This window comes from Physcomitrium patens, chromosome 5 (assembly GCF_059467195.1).
Source record: "Physcomitrium patens ecotype Gransden chromosome 5, ASM5946719v1, whole genome shotgun sequence".
In the NCBI taxonomy this organism is placed as follows: domain Eukaryota; kingdom Viridiplantae; phylum Streptophyta; class Bryopsida; order Funariales; family Funariaceae; genus Physcomitrium; species Physcomitrium patens.
The window spans coordinates 10,519,018-10,539,997 of record NC_143414.1 but is presented as its reverse complement, the minus strand read 5'-3'; the positions used below and the strand labels follow the sequence as shown (position 1 = coordinate 10,539,997).

The following is a 20,980-nucleotide window of genomic DNA, read 5'->3' as shown; positions in this document are numbered from 1 at the left end:
GGCCAAGACATTAGTATGACAGAAAGTTCGGAGTCCAAGTTGGATGCTATCATGAATGCCCTCGCTACGTTATCGCAAAGAACTGCAGAGATTGAAGGAGTCGTGGCAAGGCTTCATAATGATGGAGCATCTGGGATGGCACAATCTAGGTTGCACCAGCCTCAAACTTCTGCACTTGGAGAAGCAACTTTGCCTCAGGTTCGACAAACACCGCTGATTCTACAACATAAAGAGCCTCGAGTTAGCCTTCCGGTCAAGTTCAATGGTACGCGTTCCAAGTTTCGAGGATTTGTCAATCAAATCAGGTTGATAACAATTTTACAACCCAAACGCTATCCAACGGAGGAGTCACATGTTGGGCTTGTTGGAACCTTACTTACAGAGTAAGCTCTATCATGGTTTGCTCGTTTGTTTGAGAAACAATCGTCCATATTAAATAACTTTGAAACCTTTTTGGAGGCGTTTGCGAAAGCATTTGATGAACACGACAAGGTTCGATGGACTACAACAAAGATCCGGTCACTACGACAAGGGATGCGCTCTACATCAGTCTATGCATCGGACTTTAGGCAATTAGCATGCGACATCAATTGGGATGAAGAAGCGTTGATGAGTCAATTCTATTGGGGTTTAAGGGATGATATGAAAGATTTGCTGTTAACTCTTCCTGATCCATAAACGCTCAACGAAGCTATTAGCCAAGCTATGAAGTGCGATAATTACCTATTCCAACGCCGTCAAGACCAACGTTCAAGACAACATACGGTTCGCCACACCTCAACTATGTCGGCAAGCAGCGTGAATTTACATTCAGAGGTAGAAGACATGCAAATTGATGCGGTACGTGTCAAATCTCTTATCCTAGAAGAAAAAAAGTGACGTATGGAAGAAGGTCTATGCTTGTATTGCGGTGAAGAAGGCCACAAAGTTGGAAACTGCCCCAAGAAGCAAAATCGACATATTGTCAGGATTAGGGGTGCATTTGTTCAGGAAAACGAAGATGCCCAGCCACAATAGGAACCGTGTGGCTGGACAGTGAAATATCGCAACAACAATCAGGTTCCTTTCTTTTCGGTCAACCTGCCCTTTGCTTTACAATCCCTTTGCTTATTGGCCCTCAGAAACTGAGAACCTTAGCATTATTAGATTCAAGAGCATCTGCTTGTTTCTTAGACGAAGAATTTGTGAAGTGTCATAAGATCCCTTTAGTACAAAAATCCAAACCTGTTCACGTTGAGGTCATAGATGGACAACCTTTATTGTCTGGTAGTATCACCCATGAATCAAAACCTATAGAAGTGATGTTTAAGGGCCATAGTAGTCATATTATTTTCAATATTATTAGAACCCCATCAAATCCTGTTATTCTTGGTCTTTCCTGGTTGGAAAAGCATAACCCATCCATAGATTGGAGGTTGCGGAAGATGACCTTTCCTACAAAACCACCCAAGAGCAAGCCTAGTAGAAAATCCCAAATAAAGAAATCCTTATTCATTAGAGCAAGAGCGTTTATAAGATCATCCAAGGAAGGCATATTGTTTGTCATTTATGCGGCTCCAACTACCGGGTAGAAGATCTCGACAACAAGTACACCTGAGCAATATAAGGATTTTAAAGACGTGTTTCAAAAGAAGAATGTCGACATGCTACCGAAACACCGACCATATGATTGCGCCATAGACTTATAGGAAGGAGCACGACCGCCTTTTGGCCCAATCTACAATCTATCGCAGACGGAGTTAGCGGAGTTGCAGAAGTACATCAACGAGAATCTAGCCAAGAACTTCATCCGTCATTCAAAATCGTCAGCTGGAGCATCCATCTTATTTGTGAAGAAGAAAGATGGCTCGTTGCGGATGTGTGTGGACTATCGAGGCCTCAATAAGGTAACACAGAAGAATCGTTATTCGTTACCCTTGATTTTTGGTCTGTTAGAACAACTTGGACGTGCAAGGATCTTTACAAAAATTGATCTAAGGGGAGCTTACAACCTCGTACAAATCAAGGAAGGAGATGAGTGGAAGACAGCGTTCCGTACAAGGTATGGCCATTTTGAGTATAATGTCATGCCCTTTGGTCTTACCAATGCTCCAGCAGTCTTTCAACATATGATCAATGATATTTTTTGAGAGCACCTTGATGATTTTATTGTCATCTATTTGGATGATATTTTGATATTCTCCAAAAACGAGGAAGAGCATGAAAAGCACGTTCGTTTGGTCTTGGAGAAACTACGCGAGCGAGGACTATATGCCTAGTTGGAGAAGTGTTTATTTCACCAAATAGAGATGGAATTTTTGGAGTTCGTTGCAACTACGGAATGCTTGAAGATGGATCCCAAGAAGGTGGAAGCAATTGTGTCGTGGGAGGTTCCAAAGACGATTAGAGACATACAATGCTTTCTTGATTTTGCCAACTTCTATCGGATCTTCATTAAAAATTACTCTCAAATTTCTACTTCTCTCACTAGGTTGACATGCAAGGATAAGCTGGAATGGGGACCTCTAGCGGAGAAGGTATTTCAAGACCTGAAGACCGCATTTATTACGGCTCCAATCTTGGTACATCCAAACTTTACAAAGGCCTTTTATTTAGAAACTGATGCTTCGGATTTTGCTTTGAGAGCTGTACTTTCACAAATGGGAGAAGACAAGAAGCTCCATCTGGTTGCATTCTATTGTCGAAAGTTCTCTGCTGCTGAAATCAATTATGAGATCCACGATAAGGAACTTCTTGCTATAGTGGATTCTTTCCAAAAATGGCATCACTTTCTTGAAGGAACTGCACACCCAGTGATCGTATACATAGATCACAAGAATTTGGAGTATTTCATGTCGGCTTGAGTTCTAAATCGACGTCAAGCTCAGTGGAGTATGTTGCTATCTAGGTTCGATTTTGTTATCACTTATCGACCTGAAAAGCAGCAAGGACTATTTGATGCCTTATCGAGGAGATCGTATCTTGTACCAAAGGCTGGAGAAGCAACGTTTGATCAACAATGTATGACATTGATGAAGCCAGAGCAATTTCAGCTTTGTGCTACTATTGTGCCAATTGATGATGACTTCTTGAATCAGATACATGCCGTCACCATTGAAGATTCAGTAGCCATTGATATTAAGCAGCGTGCCAATGACGACAAGTTCAAGGTGGAGGGAGATCTTTTATACTTTGAGGAGCGGTTATATATTCCAAAATGACCAGCACGACTCCGAGTTCTTCAATCTCGCCACGATTTTCCAACTGCGGGATATTTTGGATTCAACAAGACCTTGGAGCTTATTTCTCGAGATTTTTGGTGGCCGCAAATGTGGAAGGATGTGAAAGATTTTGTCCTCTCTTGCGACATCTGTTTAAGATCCAAGAATCCTCGGCATCGCCCTTATGGACTCCTACAGCCATTGTCGATTCCACATCGATCATGGTCTTCAATTTCCATGGACTTTATCACGGACGTGCCATCATCGAACTCATTTGACAACATCTTTGTCGTAGTAGATCGACTTACAAAGATTGTGCACTTTGTCCCTTGTAAGAAGACATTGTCCAGTGAAGTCACAATAAGGCTCTTTCTCGATAACGTGTATCGATATCATAGACTACCAGATGATATCGTATCAGATCAAGGAACCCAGTTCGTATCAAAGTTTTAGAGATCTCTCTTTGAGATACTGAAGGTGGATATTAAGCTTTCTTCGGCTTTTCATCCTCAAACTGACGGCCAAACGAAATGGGTGAACTAAGTCTTGAAATAATACTTACGATGCAGCATCAACTATTAGCAAGACGATTGGACCACATATCTGCCGCTAGCCGAGTTTGCATATAACAATACCCTCCATGCATCGACTCAATATACACCATTCTTTTCCAACTATGGGTATCATCCGAAGCTTGATTTATTGAGTCCGTCAACAAATAACAATCCAGCAGCTGAGGGATTTACGAAACAACTATCAGAGCTTCAAAATACGTTGAAGCTTCAATTACAATCCGCTCAAGAATCCTACAAGGCGTCTGCAGATAGATTTCGAAATTAAGCACCTACTTTCAAAATTGGAGATAAAGCATGGCTTCTTCGACGGAATATCAAGACCAAGCGACCATGTGATAAGTTGGACTATCAAAGATTGGGACCATTTATCATCTAGAAGCAAATCAATCCAGTGGCATACCATCTGGAATTACCGGCTTCTATGAAGGTACATCCAGTCTTTCATGTTTCTCTGTTGGAGCCTTATCGAGAGTCGTCTTTTCCTGGAAGAGTGCAATGTCCGCCACCTAATATTGAGATTGAGAACCACAAGGAATACGAGGTTGAAAAGGTGCTGGATTCACGGCGAAGGTGAGGTAAGTTGGAGTATCTTGTTCATTGGTGCGGCTACAACATTAATGAGTGAACGTAGGAGCCAGCTGAAAATCTCGCCAATGCGCCGCAAAAGGTACAAGAGTTTCATCAACAACTTCCTCATAAACCTGAGTCGGTTCGACGATAGCTTCCTTCTAAAGCTTGCTCACCCAAGAATATAAGAAAGGGTGAGAGCACCACCAAAATTCGCAGTTGATGTAGTTATTTTCTCCAAGATAAAGTAGAATTTCTTCAGTAGCTATAGTTTGGTCTTCTGATATGGATAGCCAAGAGATAGATACTATGCCAGTCAGATTATCTCAACCGACTAGCTCACGAAGGTGACCCCAAGATGAAGAACTGTCTACACCACGACGACGATGAAGGATACCAAGTAACCAATCACTAGTGATTGCATTCGAGTTTGAACCTGCTTACGATGGTCAGCCAGAAAGCGTATTTGCAGGATAATTTTACAATGAGGACACGGAAGTTCATACTTGGTCAGAAGTTAAAGGAGTAGGCCACTACCATTGGCTTCAAGGGTCGATGAACCACTTGTCTCGTGAACAACAATTGAAGTTCATAGCAGACGTTATGCGATAGATCTTTATTTTCTTGCGTTGGTACTGATTAACAACAACATTACTTTTTAGAGACCTCGAAGCTAAAGGAGGGGGTGATGTTAGGAACATAGTCTTTAGAACCTTCTAGAGACAAGTTTCTAGAACCTTCTAGAAGCAAGTCTCTGGAACCTTCTAGAAGCTTCTTAGTTGATAGAAGATGTTAGGAACATAGTCTTTAGAACCTTCTAGAGACAAGTTTCTAGAACCTTCTAAAAGCAAGTCTTTGGAACTTCTAGAAGCTTCCTAGTTAGTAGAAGTTACTTGAAAAGCTTCTTAAATAGGACTATATATTGGAATTGAAGCTGAAGGGTTCTTCAGTCTCGACAACACATCTCTTGGAGCTCTAGCTCACCTCTCTGGTATTGTTCTTGTATTCATCTGATTAATCTAGTTCTTGCCAGTTCTTCTTGAACTTCTTGTTAGATCTCGAGTTTATATTTCTGTGTCCGTGATATTTTCTTTATAACTTCTTTCAAATTTATTTTGGATTGATTAAAATTTGATTAAAATCATTAAAAATTACTTAAAATTTGTTTAAAAATTTATTAGATTTAATAGGATTGTTGTTATTTTTTTACTTATCCTCCATAGGGAGGTATAGAATACATTCTCAAGCAAGAACACATATAATACAATAATGGAGTAATCATACTTTATTGCCAATGTGGAATTGAGGTTGTTCTTTGCAATAAGCATTTGTATTGATCTTTTGTTGTTCTTAAGTTTTTTTTAGTTGTATCTTTATTGTTACATGTAGCTCTGACAAAAAACTCACTAAATCTTTTGTCGTAAGATTATCAACTTTTGAAAAGTCAAAAGTATCAAGTCATGAATGATAACCATAATTGGCAAAAAAAAATATATATTGACTAAAAAATTATATTTTATTATAAAAAAACTCTATTAATGATAAAAGATTCATTTAATTATTGTATTGATAGTTGATAGTATACCTCAAATATTACTTCAAAATTTGATTTACTTATTTTTTTTGTCTATTAATTTGAAGTTAAAAAGTCAAAGATAATTTTATGTTTATCTTTAGATTATAGAGAAGAATTTTTCAAAATATTGATATAAATTGAATCTTTTTATTTAATATAATATTCTTTGGTAATCCATGATAGCATTAAAAATATTTACCTTTTAGAATATATAAGCAACCATTGAAATTGAAAAGATTATTTTTAAATTCAAACTTAGAAGTATCATGAGACTTTGAAGAATTATCTTTAATATCATATACAAGGGGATCAGATGATATATTTGATTAAACTTGCTTGATAAAGGTTGAATCAATAGTTAATGTTGATTTTATTGCTCGAAGGTAAAAATTCTCTAACTTCAAGAGAATTATTTTTTTATTAATCAAAAGCTATGTTTTTTTTTTTTTTTTGATGTAAGATAAGATCATCTAAAAAGCATATTTCATAAACATTGTTTTTTTTTTGATCAATAAGTGATCTTGAAATTAAATCTTAATAAAAACATGTTCCAATATATTTGGCAACATTTCAAAACATATGCTAACTTAAAATACTTCAAGTTTTTGTGATTTGTATACACAATAACTAAGCTAATAGTACTTTTTAGATAATGATGCCATTCTTAAAATACATTTATAATTATAAGAAGTTATTTATTATAGATCTCATAATTAATTTTGGCTATTGAAATTGTTTTGGAATAGAAAGCTAATAAGATGGAATTTGTCACTTCTTTCCATTTATAATAATACCGCTCCTAAAACAAAGTCTGATATATTTGTTTCTATAAAGATTATCTTGGAGAAGTTGACATGATACAAGATTGGTGCAGAAATAAAAGTTATCTTTAAAGCTTCAAAAAATATTTTAGCTTCTTTACTCTACTCAAGTTTGTCTTTATATGTAAGACTAACAAGAAGATCCATAGTTTTTTTAAAAAATCTTAATGAAGATTCAATAATAATTAAAAAATTTCAAAAAATATTAGACATTTTTTATTAATTTTGAGTCCTTCTAATCAATAATAGTCTGGACCTTTTTAATATCCATCATAAGGCCATTATTTGAAATGATGTATCGAAAGAAGTCAATCTAAGTAGTGCAAAATATATAATTTTTTATTTAAGCATATAGTCTTCTATCTCTTAGTTTTTGTAATATACAACAAATATGGAATTTATGCTCTTTCATATTTTTAGACTAGATTAGAATTTCAATTGAATAACTCATAACAAATTCATCAAGAAACTTTCAAAAAATATCTTTCATCAAATGCTAAAATGCAGCTAGTGCATTCATGAATCCAAAAAGCATGGCAATATATTCAAAATATCCATATCCAGTTCAAAATGCAGTCTTCTATTCATCCCCTTCTTTGATGCATACCAAGTTATATGATCTTTATAGATCTATTTTTGTATAAATCTTTGCTTGATTAAATTTATCAAAAAGTCTTAAAATCAAAAAATACATATATATATATATATATATATATATTCATGATGGTGATCTTATTAAGCCTTCAATAGTCTATACATATTTTTAATAATTTGTCTTTTTTCTTCACAAATAAGATAGAAGCTCTTACTAGAAATATGAAATAGCATATGAAGTTCTTAACTAAGTTCTTGCCAATATATATCTTGAGTGTAGCCAACTTATTCTGTCATAAGTTATACATTTATTTAAATAGTTATTGAGTTCCTTCTTAAAGATTAATAGAATAATTATAGGAATGATGATTTAAAAGAATATTGACATTCTACTTCTCAAAAATATCTTGATAATCTTCATACTTGCTTAAAATGCTACTTAAAATCATTTTTTTTATTGAAAATAAGTATGGCATATATAGCAAAAGTTGACATTTTTTTTGCAACATGCATGAAAGCTCTTACACCTATGAATAAAAAAAATTTATATTAAACTTATGGATTTTTACTTCATTAGCAAAATCTTAGCTTAAAGTATAAAAAAAATCAAGATTATAAGAAATCTAATCTATTTGAGGATTATACTTCTCTAACCATGATAACCCTAAAATAATTAGATTAAAAAAATATCTATTGTTATTAAATATTCTTAAGCTATAATGATCTTTAGTTACTATATTTAAAATAATTATTTTATAGATAATGTCTTCAAATAAAAACAAATGACCATCTATGACTTCTATATACACAAGTTTGATTTTTTTAATTAATAATATTTCTTATTTTTTGAAAAAATCTTCATCTATAAAACAAACTAGAAAAGCACTGAAAAGAGTGAAGAAGATTTCACTCTTCCTTCTCTATATATTCTTAACTAAGAGCTATGTGGCGATGTCTAGTAAGACCTCCAAAAAATATTGACTTTATAAGACATGTATCTAAACTTACAAGGCAAGTTTTTTATATGTATGCCACTTATTTAGCTTGTTCTACAAGCTATTAATACATGGTCAATTTGTTGATAAAGTTTTTAATCTATCAATCAACTATAAATATATGTAAAATCAAAGCAACATCTATGAAGCTTTTAAAAAGTTTTTTTAGAAAATATTATAAATTAAATCTATTTTTATCTACTTCTACTTAATTATACAAGTAAATATTAGAATAAATATATATGTCTATGATAAAAATCTTTATTTCAAATATGTTAACTTGAAGATTTTGACAATTGCAATATTTCATTTAATAAGTTAGCAAGTGATAGTTCTTGAGTTGAATCTGTTCATTATTGGTTTTCCAACTCATTAATTTCATAAATATAGAAAAATTTCAAACAAAAATAGAAAGTAGAATTTTATCTTTTTTAGATCTTATTTCTTTTATAGCAAAGATTTGCTATTTTTTATCTTAATTTTGATGGATGTTGTCAAAAAAAAACTTAGCCGTTTCTTTACCTAAGATAAATTTTATATGTAGTACAAAATGAGCCATCTTAGTAAAAAAATCTACTATCACAAATATAAAATCATACAAATTTGAGACTAAAAGATCTATGATAAAATCCATAGAAACAAAAGTTCATGATTGTTTTGAAACAGATAATAGTTAAAAAAAGTCCATAAGGTCAATGGCAAAGAGTTTTTGATCTTGAAAAATACCACATGATTGTCGAAGTCTTTAATTGCCTTTCACATTTGAGGCTACTAGAAATCTCTTGATATTAGGTCCAAAGTCTTATTATATCCAAAATGTCTAATTATTGGAAAGTCATGACAAGATTCAAGAACACGTAGTCTTACTTTGTCATCTAGAATATATTATTTTTCCTTAAAATAGAATAGATTATTTTTGAACTTGAATTTAGAAGTATTATGAAACTTAAGAAAATTATTCTTGATTTTATAAACAAAAGGATCAAAAGACATACTTGATTGAATTTGCTTGACAAAGGTTGAATCAATAATCAATATTGATTTTATTGCTTGAAGATGAAAATACTTTGGCTTCAAGAGAATTCTTTTTTGTTGATCAAAAGCTACATCTTCTTCTTTAGGTATAAGATAAAAACATCTAGAAAGGGCATCTGAAAAACTTTGTTGTTTTTTGGATTGATAAGTAAGCTTGAAATTAAATCTTGATAATGATATTCTTGAAGGGGCTTAACAATGATTCAAAATACATATTGATATGAAGTACTTGAAGTTCTTATGAACCGTATATATGGTATTGTATAATCACTCAACTATATGATAAAAAAATAAAAACATAGATGTTATTATAGAAAAATTTAGAAAGAAGATGTGGTAGAAAAATAAAGTTAAATAATAGGAAGATAATAAAAAGTTTATTCTAATTATTATTTTTTAAAGAGGGAGCTTTTATTTTCTTTATAGAAGCATAAATATCTCAAATCAAAGTAAACAAGATAAGTAATTGACATATACATGTTTAATAGAAAGTTACTAATAGATTTAAGTAAAAATTATCTCAAATTATTAAATATTAATATTTGAAGAGGACTAATTATCAACCTAGATCAAAACTAGACTTTAAGGCATAAAACCACATATCTACAATGATTCTAAGGTTCTTTAAGAGATCAAAGAATGGGATTTGAAAGCAAACTTGTAAAGAAATTTTTAATCATTTTTTTAAAATCAATTAATTTAATATTTATTTTTTAGAAGATTTTCAAAGTTAATAATATTCTTAGTTGGATTACATTTTAAAAAATAAAATTATATTTATAAAATTGAAGGTTTTTAAAATTTTCTGATATATATACAAGTGAATTTTGGTTAATGTGTTGGTATTTTAGTTGTTAGTGTGTGTACACATTTTGGAATCAATCAAATGGTTAGATCAAAGTGTATAAAGGTTTTTGAAGATTGATGTCTCAAAAATTAGAATTTTTTGGTCACTGAATATTTTTAAGATTTTTAATAATATGTTGATTGGATTTAAGTGAATTTTTTTCTATATAAAGAATAGACTTAATTTTTAATAGTTTAGGTATATTTTAGAAGCAATTCAATGATTCAAGAAGAAGATATTGGTACTAGAAGTTCAATATTTAGATTGGAGTAGGAAGTTAGCTAGCACCCAAGTCGATTTTAGGTTTGATCTTCTATTTATTAAGTTCGATTTCTTTCAAATTTTGTGTACTTATTGCCAAATCAGTTGTTGAGAGATGTAAAAATTCTTAGGAAGATCAATGGTATAATTGATAGATATTGAGGTTTTAAACTATCCTAGGATTAAATTAATTTGATTAGCATTTGGCATAAAATTTAAGAATTAGTTAGGATTTAGAATTTGTTTAGAATTTAGTTAGGATTTCACTTAAGACTTAAATAAGAACTATTAAGTTTTTAATTAGAATTTTATTTTGATACTTCTTTTGAAAATATTTAGGATTTCTTCATACTTCTATTATAATTTCTTTGATATTTTTTTGGATTTCATTGATGAAAAAAGACTAGACTATCTCAAAAACCTAACATCCTTCCAAACTACAATAATATAAGGCCTTCTCATAAAATAGGATAAAATAGATTAAAATAAAACTGAATAAGACTAAACAGAATAGAACATGAAAGACAAAATTAAGCAAACATAATCATAAAAAATAGATCTGAACAGAAAGATGTAGAACCAAACTATTCTAAGAGAAAGGATCTGAAGTCATACTTGATCAAATGCCTCCAAAAGGCCTTGGCCAGTCTTATTTATATCTTGTCCTACTATCCTAGACTTTCTAGAATGTTCTTAGATTGTAGGCCTTACTTAAATAACCACCTTAAACTTCTCTTTTAGAAAATTCTATGGTAGGCTCCATCTAAATAATTGTCCTAAATCTTTTCTAGAATATTTGTCAAGGACAAGAACTCGATGAAAGCTAAAGAATAAGTGAGACTTTTCTCAAAAAGAAATAGGACAAAATAGAAATATGTATATTAAGAAAGAAACTGGAATGGCTATTGCCAAAATACAAGAAAACTAGAGACCCTTGAAACTAGACTAGAAGCAAGAAAGGAGTTGACAAGAGTGAAGAGGGCTTCACTCTTGCCTCTATATATACTATCTAACTAGAAGCCACGTGGCGATGTTCTATAAGACCTCCAATATATGTTGACTTTCTAGGCCACATGCCTTTGCTTGCAAGGCAAGTTTTCTATGGATGGACCACGTAGTTAGCTTGTTCTTTAAGCTTCCAACATGTGTGGCACATGGCTAACTTGTTGACCAAGTTTCTAACCTAAAAATCAACTATAGACTCCTATAAAGTCAAAGCAGCGTCTATGAAGCTTCTAAGAAGCTTCTCTAGAAGATATTACACAATTAACCTACTTTTACATACTTTTATCTATTCATATAGGTAATTATATGTATGTCCGTGACATTACCCCCCCTTCTAGGGACGAGTTCCACGAGGAGCGGTGATTATATATTGAGAAAATCTAATATGCGGCGAATTGTATTTGCTACATACTCTGATCTTTGTTCTCTTCGAAGATAGTTGATGGGTCCTCTTAGCCATCGATAGTGTCCCATTCCAGGGCGAGAAGACCACCCTGTTATTTGATCACTGTTGAGGCCTTCATAACTTCCTTCAAATAATACATTTGAAACACCATCAGGAGTCGTTCCTATCTCCAATAATATCACCAAACATCGAGAATCTCTTCCAAGGTCGTGATACCAAACGCGTTGTATCTCACCATCTATTCGAGGAAGAACATGTCGTTCTTGAGGGTCTTCATCTCGGTTGCGTCGTCTTGAAGGTTGTGACAATCGCAATGTCTCATCCGGTAAGTCAGCAAACGAAGGTTCTTGAGTTGAATCCGCTGGTTGTTGGCTCTCCATCTAATTAGCGTCACAAAATGCAAAGAAGTTACAAACAAGGATAGGAAATTGAATGTTATCTTGCCTCAATCTTGTCTCTTTTATAAGAGAGGTTTTCATCTTGGTTTTGATGGATGTCGTTGATGAAAAACTTTGACTTTAGCTGATGCATTTGCTAGATTCCTGGATGGCTCCCATGTGCGCTCACTAATATCATATCCGCACCAATGAACAAGATATTCCAGCTTATTTCGGCGCCGCCTTGAGTCTAATATCTCTTCCACCTCAAATTCTTCATTATTATCTACTTCTATAGGAGGCGGTGGCATTTGTCTTCTTCTTTGTATATCCACTGTCTTATATGGTTCAAGAAGAGACACGTGGAATACAGGATGGATCTTCATTGACTCCGGTAGATGTAATCGATATGCAACTGGGTTGATCTGTTCGGAAACAGAAAAGGGGCCAAGCCTACGATAGTCCAATTTGTCACAAGGTCAAGTGGTCTTGATATTGCGACGAAGTAGCCATACCTTATCACCCACGTTGAGTTGTGGTTGCTCTTTACGATATACATCTGCATTTATCTTTTGCCGTTCTTGAGCTTTCTTCAACTGCGCCTTCATTATTGCATGTAACTCTGACAACCGATTTGCCATATCTTCTGCTGCAGGATTATCAACTTTTGAAAAATCAAAAGTATCAAGTCGTGGATGATAGCCATAATTGGTAAAGAAAGGTGTTTGTTGCGTGGAGGAATGTACCGTATTATTATAAGCAAACTCTGCCAATGGCAGAAGGTTTGTCCAATCATCTTGTTGATAGTTGATGGTACACCTTAAATACTGTTCCAAGACTTGGTTTACGCGCTCTGTTTGTCCATCAGTTTGAGGATGGAAAGCTGAAGATAGCTTTATGTCCACTTTTAAAATCTTGAAAAGAGTCCTCCAGAATCTCGACACAAATTGAGTTCCCCTATCCGATATGATATCTTTAGGTAATCCATGATAGCGATAGATATTATCAATGAAAAGCTTAGTTGTTTCTTCACCTGTGATAGATTTTATACATGGCATAAAATGTGCCATCTTGGTGAAACGATCTACTATCACAAATATAGAATCATAAGATCTTGAGTTTGAAAGATCTGTGATGAAATCCATAGAAACAGAAGACCATGGTTGTTCTGGTATAGGTAATGGCTGAAGAAGTCCGTAAGGTCGATGTCGAGGAATTTTTGATCTTGAACAAATATCACATGATTGTACAAAGTCTTTGACTGACTTCCACATTTGTGGCCACCAAAAATCTCTTGATATGAGTTCCAAAGTCTTATTATATCCAAAGTGCCCTGCTGCTGGAAAGTCATGACGTGCTTGAAGAACACGCAAACGTGCTTTTCCTTCTGGAACATATAGGCGTCCTTCAAAATATAATAGATTATTCTTGAACTCGAACTTAGAAGAATCATGAGACTTGGAAGAATTATTCTCGATATCATGAACAAGAAGGTCTGAGGACATACTAGACTGGATTTGCTTGAGAAAAGTTGAATCAACAGTCAATGTTGATTTCACTGCTCGGAGATGAAATTGCTCCGGTTTCAAGAGGACCGTTCTTTGTTGCTCAAAAGCTGCATCTCCTTCTTTTGGTGCAAAATAAGAACGTCTAGACAGGGCATCGGACAAACCTTGTTGTTTTCCTGGCCGATAAGTGATAATGAAGTCGAATCTTGACAAAGACATACTCCAACGAGCTTGACGACGATTCAACACGCGTGCTGACATGAAATACTCGAGGTTCTTGTGATCTGTATACACAGTGACTGGACTAGAAGCACCTTCTAGATAATGACGCCATTCTTGAAAGGAATCCACGATTGCAAGAAGTTCTTTATCGTGGATCTCATAATTGATCTCGGCTGCTGAGAATTTTCTTGAATGAAAAGCTATCGGATGAAGTTTGTCATCTGTTCCCATTTGTGATAAAACTGCACCCAAGGCAAAATCCGATGCGTCTGTTTCCATAAAAAATGCCTTGGAAAAGTCAACACGATATAAGACTGGTGCAGAGACAAACGATGTCTTCAAGGCTTCAAATGCTGCTTCCGCTTCTTGATTCCATTGGAATTTATCTTTACTAGTCAAGCTTGTAAGTGGAGCTGCAACTCGTGAGAAGTCTTTGATAAAGATCCGATAGTAATTGGCAAATCCCAAGAAACATTGGACATCTCTTACAGTCTTTGGAATCTTCCAATCCATGATTGTTTGGACTTTCTTAGAATCCATCATAAGACCATCATTTGAAATGATGTATCCTAAAAAGTCAACTTGAGTAGTATGAAATACACACTTTTCCATCTTGGCGTACAATCCTGCATCTCTGAGTTTTTGTAATACTTGACGAACATGTATTTCATGTTCTTCAACATTCTTAGAATAAATCAGGATATCGTCTAGGTAGCAGACGACAAAATTGTCTAAGAATTCACGAAATACATCATTCATGAGATGTTGAAAAGCAGCTGGTGCATTCGTGAGTCCAAAAGGCATGACATTATATTCAAAATGCCCGTACCTGGTTCGAAACGCAGTCTTCCATTCATCTCCTTCTTTGATCCGTACTAGATTATATGCTCCTCTTAGATCTATTTTTGTATAGATCTTAGCTTGATTTAACTGGTCAAGGAGTCTTGATATCAAAGGTAATGGATACCTGTTCTTGATTGTGATCTTGTTGAGTCCTCGATAGTCAACACACATTCGTAAAGATCCATCTTTTTTCTTTACGAATAAAATTGGAGCTCCTGCTGGAGATTTTGAATGGCGTATGAAATTCTTCGCTAAATTCTCGTCAATATATGTCTTGAGTTCAGCCAACTCATCTTGCGATAAACTGTAAATTGGTCCAAATGGTGGCAGAGTTCCTTCCTTGAGATCGATTGAACAATCGTATGGGCGATGCTCAGGAAGAATATCTGCATTCTTTTTCTCAAAAACGTCTTGATAATCCTGATATTGACTTGGAATGCCACTTGAAGTCTTTACGCTTTCAGAAATAGGTGCAGCATAAATAGCAAAAGTTGATCCTTCTTTTGCTGCGTGTATAAATGCTTTTGCACCTATAAGTACGGGTTTTACTATACTAGACTCATGGTTTTTTACTTGATTAATAGAACTGTTATTAATGCTCTGAGGAAAATCAAGTTTACGAGAAATCCAATCTATTCGAGGATTATACTTTTCTAACCATGATAAGCCTAAAATAACTGGATTAGAAGGAGATCTAATTATATTAAAAATTACGCAACTACTATGACCATTTATTACTACATCTACAGGAAGTATTTCGTGAGTTACATCTCCAGAAGACAACGGACGACCATCTATGACTTCTACGTGTACAGGTTTAGTTTTTTGTATTAATGATATTCTATGACATCTAGCAAATTCTTCATCTAAAAAACAAGATGAGGCTCCTGAATCTACCAAGGCAGAGGCTTTGTAATTATTAGGTCCTAAACGCACATCTATTATAAAACAAGGAGATGGTTCTGAGGAGAGGATAGGACCTTTATTAGAAGTTATACAAGATTCCAGCCGCACGGTCCCTATTGTAGCTGGACGTACTCGTTTTCCGACATACTGTCTTCTTTGACAGCCGTACTCCTCATTTTGTAGTTACGTCACTTCTTTGGACAATATTGAGCAGTGTGCTTAGGTTCTCCACAATATAAGCACAATCCTTCTTGTCGACGACGAGACTTTTCTTGCTCAGTAAGAGGTTTGAAACGTATCGCATCAATTTGCATATCCTCTACTTCTGAAGGTATGTGTTGAGGAGACGTCGGTGTTGCCATTGAATTGTAGTAACGTTGAGGCCCACTTGTGCGACTCTCGGATCGAAATTCAAAAAGTCGATTGTCGCACTTCACAGCAAAGTCAATTGCTTGACTCAATGTTTGAGGATCAGGTAAATTAAGCATCAATTTCTTTACCTCATATTGTAATCCGTAGAGAAATTGACTCACAAATGCGGCATCATCCCACTTGATATCAGTTGCAAGTTATCGAAATTGCGAAGCATATAATGTTACTGATGGATTGCCTTGTCGCAAAATACGGATCTTGTTGGTTGCAACACGAATTGCATCATGTTCTCCAAACATGGATCGAAACTCCGCCAAAAAAGCCTCCAGATTATCCAATATTGGATCTCGTCGTTCAAGAAAAGATGAAAACCATGACAATGCTGAACCTGAAAGAAGTGTACCAATGAATCTAACTTGTGACCCTAGAGTTGGATAGCTCTGGGGTTGAAGTTCAATCACTAGTTGGACCTGATTGATGAATCCTCGAAACTTGGATCTGGTACCATCAAACTTCTCGGGCAAGGCAACTCTCGGTTCTCTAACACTCGAAGGGTGTTCCATTCTGAGAGAAGGGATATGCTTTGGTGCAGATGTTGAAGCAGCCCTAATCATCTCTATATCTTCACTTCCTACCATTCTTGTTGCTCCTTGTGGTGGTAAATGGAGTTGATGCATCGCAAGCATTAACTCCCTCAATTGTTCTTGCATCTGTGCCATTGCACTCTTCATTTCAACAAGCTCTGCCATAGTAGCACTTAGAAAAGAGAAGATGTCTAACAACGCTCAAAACAAATAGAAGAGAGGAATTGATAACAAAGAAAATACTAAGAACAATATCAGTTTAAAAGAGGGTAATCCGCAACTTCAAATGCGCTTATGTCTTATCAAGAAAAAGGGGTAATCCACTCTTAATCAAGAAAAGATAAAGCTCTGATATTGTAAGTGTACTCTTGTCAATCTGTCAAGGACAAGAACTCGATGAAAGCTAAAGAGTAAGTGAGACTTTTCTCAAAAAGAAATAGGACAAAATAGAAATATGTATATTAAGAAAGAAACTGGAATGGCTATTGCCAAAATACAAGAAAACTAGAGACCCTTGAAACTAGACTAGAAGCAAGAAAGGAGTTGACAAGAGTGAAGAGGGCTTCACTCTTGCCTCTATATATACTATCTAACTAGAAGCCACGTGGCGATGTTCTATAAGACCTCCAATATATGTTGACTTTCTAGGCCACATGCCTTTGCTTGCAAGGCAAGTTTTCTATGGATGGACCACGTAGTTAGCTTGTTCTTTAAGCTTCCAACATGTGTGGCACATGGCTAACTTGTTGACCAAGTTTCTAACCTAAAAATCAACTATAGACTCCTATAAAGTCAAAGCAGCGTCTATGAAGCTTCTAAGAAGCTTCTCTAGAAGATATTACACAATTAACCTACTTTTACATACTTTTATCTATTCATATAGGTAATTATATGTATGTCCGTGATAATATTCTACAATAGGTCCTACTTGGTCCATTAACCTAACTTCAATTCTAAAAACTTCCATGGTTCTAAATATCTATATAATTATCTTATCTATACCTTGTTATTGTTAATATCTATCCATTGATACGGAATATCCTTGTTTTGCTTCCGATGGTATCTTTGAATTGTCTCTTGGTAATAGGTGAGCTTTTGTGCATGTTTCTACATTGCATCGTGAATGGAATAACCTTCCTAAAGAACTTTGTACTAAAGTTGTGGAGATCTACTGCCATGACAAAGGTAGTGATGCCCCAAAACATTCTCTTCTTTATATTCTTGTTGGTCATGAAGTACAACTGGTGGTGGTAGTGGTTGGTGTCAATTCAAAAAGCACTTTGGCTCAGTATGAAATTCCTTCAGTTGCAAAATATGAAAGATTGGATGGACTTGAATATGTGGCAAAAGGTTAAGGTGGTATGCGACATCAAATATCACTACAAAAAATATGAAAAGGTCCAAGCCACCAAGGTATTAGTTTTTGGATTTGAGCTGATGTAGCAAGTAGCAAGTTGGAGTTAGAGAGTAATACCTCATCACCCTCTTTGAAGGTCTTGTATTGCCAATGGTTATCTATATATTACTTCTAATAATTTTGTGTAATAAAGAGGTGATGTCTTGCTTCTTATAAGGCCGTTATAAGCTGTTGTATAAATTCCTCCATTGTTGGATTGTTAGTATCAATATGACGATAGAGAATTACTGGCATAATTGGATGTTGACTGATATTAAGGAAAAATGATGAATAATCAATATTTACTTGAATACTATCATTATAAGCAAACTCCAAGGGTGTCAAGTATTCATCCCAATCATTATGATGAACTGCCACAAATGCCTGTAGCATATTCTCCAAAATATGATTTGTATGCTTTATTTACCTATTTGTTTAAAGATGGAAGGCTATAGATATGGCAAGTCATGTGCCTTATAGCTTGAATAACGCTTACTAAAAACTTCTTATGAAGCATGGATCTTGATGTGAAATAATGACATGAGGTAATCTATGGTAACAAAAAATGGTATCAAAGAAGACACATAGAAGCATTGCAATATCAATATCTAAGCGTACTACGGCCAAGTGAAGTTCCTTCGAGAGTTGATCCACAAAGATAATAACCACAGTATGATTATGAAGCATCTACGGCAAACATGTAATAAGATTCATAGTCCCTTACTTCCAATGTGTCGTGGATAGTGAAATTGGCTGTAATAGTCTAAGAGATGTTGCATTGCATGCTTTGTTATATTGACATGACTCACAAGTGCATACAAAGGCTTGAACATCATGATCCAAACCTATCCAAATCCATGTCTTTGAGATTTGTTCTAAGATCTTTTCTCATTCTAAATGTCTACATATTAGAATATCGTGTCCTTCCTAAAGAATGCACATTTGGGATTTAGCATTGTCGGGTACATAAATTTACTTCTTGAAACAGAGCAAACCTTAATTAAAAGTATAATCTTGATATTGTATATTGTACATCTTCAATTGATTGCTAACCATCTTAAAATAAGCATCACATTTCCTAACTTCCTTCTATTTTACTTCTTTTATTAGATCTAAAATGATACTATTAATGGTAGTGATTTTTGTCTTGTCTTCCAATTCACCTTTTAAATCTAGTCTCTGTAATAAACCATCTGACACAATATATTATTGCCTTTGTTTGTACTCAAGTTGGATATCAAAAAGCTGAAACTAATCATTCAAATGATGATGTGTCACGGCCATAATCATGTAAGCTAATAATTACATATAAAAATAGGTAGAAGTAAGTAAAAGTAGATAAAAGTAAGTTAATTGTATAATATTTAATATAGAAGCTTCCTAGAAACTTCCTAGACGCTGCTTTGACTTCATAGGTGTCTTTAATTGACTTTTTGGATTAGAAACGTAGTCAACAAGTTGGCCATGTGCCACACATGTTGTTAGCTTGAAGATCAAGCTAACTATGTGGCCCACACGTAGAAAAACTTGCCTTGTAAGTCAAAGCATGTGTCCTACAAAGTCAACACATATTGGAGGTCCTATAGAACGTCGCCACGTAGCCCCTAGTTAGATAGTATATATAGAGACAAGAGTGAAGGCTTCTTCACTCTTGTCAACTCCTTTCTTGCTTCTAGTCCAGGTTCAAGAGTCTTTAGTTTCTTGTCTTGTGGCAATAGCCATTCCAGTTTCTTTTTAATATACCTACTTGTTTATATTTTGACTTATTATATCGAGATAGCCTTTTGGTGTATATTTTTCCTCATCGAGTCTTTGTCCTTGACATGATGTTGCAATTTCATATTTTCCAGATATAAATCATATAGCAATGATTTTTGGTTAGTAAAAATAACCATTGGCTTCTCCAATAGATAGTATCGCCATACCTTTATAATGTGTACAATTGCTAATTGCTTCTAATGACGTACAGAGTAATTGTGCTCTGCCTTTCTGAGCTTGAGTGATTTATATGCCACAAGTTGATGGCCCCTATCAAAGTCTTGTTGAAGAATGGCTCCAATACCTAAGTTGGAAGTATCAATGTCAAGTGTATAAGGAAGATTAGGATTATACGATTGTAATATTAGAGCAGTAATGAGTGCCTCTTTCAACTTATCAAAGGCATTTTGATGCTCTACTTTCCATTCAAATGGAACATTCTTTTTCAATAGGGTTGTCAATGAAGCAATAATGTGAGCAAATCGCCAAATAAAACAATGATAGTATCTAGCAAGGCCTCAAAAAGAGCAAACTTCAGAAGCATCTTTGGGGGTTGGTCAATCCTCCATTGCTTTTACCTTATCTTCTTCGATACGCATTCCTATGGAGGACACCACATGCTCCAAAAATGTGACTTTCGACTTCTAAAGTTCATATTTTTATTATCTATAATAAAATCAACTAACTTGTAGTTGACATAATACATATCATAGGTATTACTTATGCCCTTTACGGATTTTACTATACATGAGGATATCATCAATAAAGACAATTACATACTTATCCAAAAGATCTCAAAACAATCTATTCATGTAATTCATGAAAGAAGCTGGAGCATTGGTAAGACTAAAGGGTAAAATCAGCCATTCAAAATATCCGTAGTGCATATAAAATGCCATCTTTTCTACATCTTCTCTTCTAATAGGTGTTTGTCAATATCTACTCTGAAGATCCAATATACTAAAGATGGTCACATCTTGAAGTTGGTCAAGAAAATCATCCACGCATTAAAAGTGAATATGTATTTTTAATAGTCTGCTTATTGAGACCTTGATAGTAAATTCAAAGGCAAAGTCCACCATCTTTCTTAGGTGCAAAGAGTATATGTGCTCCCCATGGTAATGTGCTTTCT

General features: G+C 34.5%; 1 long non-coding RNA gene across 1 annotated transcript; it reads right to left on the bottom strand.

Annotated features, from left to right (window-relative positions):
• Window positions 1–11,301: 11,301 nt before the first annotated feature.
• On the bottom strand, window positions 11,302–15,410 carry LOC149989268 (uncharacterized). Its single transcript, XR_016502958.1, has 2 exons — window positions 14,819–15,410; window positions 11,302–14,615 (listed from the first exon to the last, which is right to left on the bottom strand). It is a non-coding gene; the product is annotated as an uncharacterized LOC149989268 (long non-coding RNA).
• Window positions 15,411–20,980: the final 5,570 nt, after the last annotated feature.